The sequence below is a fragment of the Sinocyclocheilus anshuiensis genome, unplaced genomic scaffold (assembly GCF_001515605.1).
Source record: "Sinocyclocheilus anshuiensis isolate Anshui unplaced genomic scaffold, SAMN03320099.WGS_v1.1 scaffold990, whole genome shotgun sequence".
Classification (NCBI taxonomy): Eukaryota; Metazoa; Chordata; class Actinopteri; order Cypriniformes; family Cyprinidae; genus Sinocyclocheilus; species Sinocyclocheilus anshuiensis.
This window is the reverse complement of record NW_015539926.1, coordinates 1,289,581-1,291,366: the sequence shown is the minus strand read 5'-3', so window position 1 is coordinate 1,291,366 and position 1,786 is coordinate 1,289,581. Positions and strand designations below refer to the sequence as shown.

Genomic DNA, 1,786 nt, shown 5'->3' with positions numbered 1-1,786 from the left:
AGCATGCTTTGCTCAAACTTTCACCATGGCATTAGAGCTGGTACACCATTGTCGCTTGCGAAATCACAATGACGGCGCTGTGGGTGTAAACTTACAGATTAAGGGGCGGTAATATTATAATGAGATCCCTTTACCACGTCACCAAGGGAGCGAAATCAGACGCGCTCGTTTTTTCAGACACTTGCAGAAAAAGACTTACCAAAACAAAGTTACTGGGTTAACACGTTTCACGTTTCCTTGGTTGGTAGATGCACCGGGGACCTGATTATAGCACTTAAAACCTGGAAAATTTCATGATACCTCATTGCATACCATGGCGGTGCTTCAGGCTTATCAGGCTGATCTGCTGAAAGACCTGAATAAAGGTCAGGGTCTATCTCCTGATGAGGTGGCTGAGTTACATCGCACCACAGATCTTGCTCTCCGTGCCACTAAGCAGGCCACCACTGCCATTGGCAGATCCAAAAAAATGGCAGCCATGGTGGTTATGGAGAGACATCTGTGGGTGAGTCTGGTGGATATTGGGTCGAAAGAGAAGAGCTTTCTTCTTGATGCGCCGATTTCCCCTTCTGAGCTTTTCGGCACTTACGTCGAGATGGTGGTCATGAAATTTAAGGAGGCCAAGACGCGTTCGGCTGCCTTTAAATCCTTCATTCTACGGAGGTCCAGGCTTCGGACTTCGCCTCCAGCCTATATCATGAGCCTGAGTCATGCGCGGGAGCCATGGTTGGGGAGTACGATCCATTTTTATCTACTCTACTGCTAGTTCTTTACCCCTCTTTTGTGCTTCTGCTCTGAGGAGCAGTAAGCTCTATATGTGGAGTACACTGCATTCCCTGAGGTAAGAGGGATTTGTGTTTCTGTGGGAAACCCCTCCTTTGTGCTTCTGCTCTGAGGAGTAGTAAGCTCTATACGCATGAATGGTTATTGGGTCCTGCTATTTCTTCAGATTCTATCGGGTCTGGTTATACGGGACCCACGCTCTCTATCGAGAAAGAGAGCATGAGACCGTGTCCAGCTGCACCAGTGGGCTGTCTCTTATTGGGCCCTGCTGGGTTACGTCTTCTAATCTAGTGCCCCCTTCTGGTCGAGCTGAGAAGCACTCCCCTCTCTATGAGGGTTAGCAATGAGTCGCTCCCAGAATGTGCTGTAAGGGCTCGCCTCAGCTTGAGAGTTGAGAGCGCTGCTCCCGAAGGACCCCATTTGCAACGAACTAAGTGTTAGGTCCGTCTCTGTCGCCTCCTTAGTCAGTTGCCTTTATGTTGGGATCCTGTTGTTCCCTTAGAAATGTGTGATCCCCTTCTAGCAGGATCCCATTTCTGATGTCCCATTTGCGATCTATCTCCCCGGGCATGGCTGTGCTCCCCTCACTGCGGGAGGGTCCCTTTGAGCTCGCCGGTCCTGAGCAGACTGGGTGAGTCCGCCTCTCGACTCAATCCACATTGTGGTAAGTGTGCACGCTAAGCATTCTGCACACTTTCTAAAATCCTGTATGGTAAGGGTCACGTGCTGTCAGCCTCGTTCCTTTTCTCCGAGTTGGCTTAGGCCCCGGTTCTCGCCTAGGGCTCCACACAACTAATGTATCTCTGTTGATACATTTCTGAGCAGGGTGTTGCTACCTAAGATCTGTCGAGTCAGTTCTTTAAGCAGGTTTATTCAGAACCAGTGGTAGCACCCCCTAGGTGACAGGCCAGGGTCTGGTGTGGTTTTTTAGACACCTGGCCGTATCCCCTTAAAGGAATCTCTTTCTTCTGATTCCAAGCCTTGAGCTCTGCCCTAGGCTTGA

At 49.9% G+C, this 1,786-nt stretch overlaps 1 protein-coding gene across 1 annotated transcript in view; it reads right to left on the bottom strand.

Annotated features, from left to right (window-relative positions):
• The window catches only part of LOC107686721 (contactin-associated protein-like 2), a 401,917-nt gene that overhangs the window by 32,915 nt on the left and 367,216 nt on the right, over positions 1 to 1,786 (bottom strand). The gene's annotated exons all lie outside the window — the stretch shown is intronic.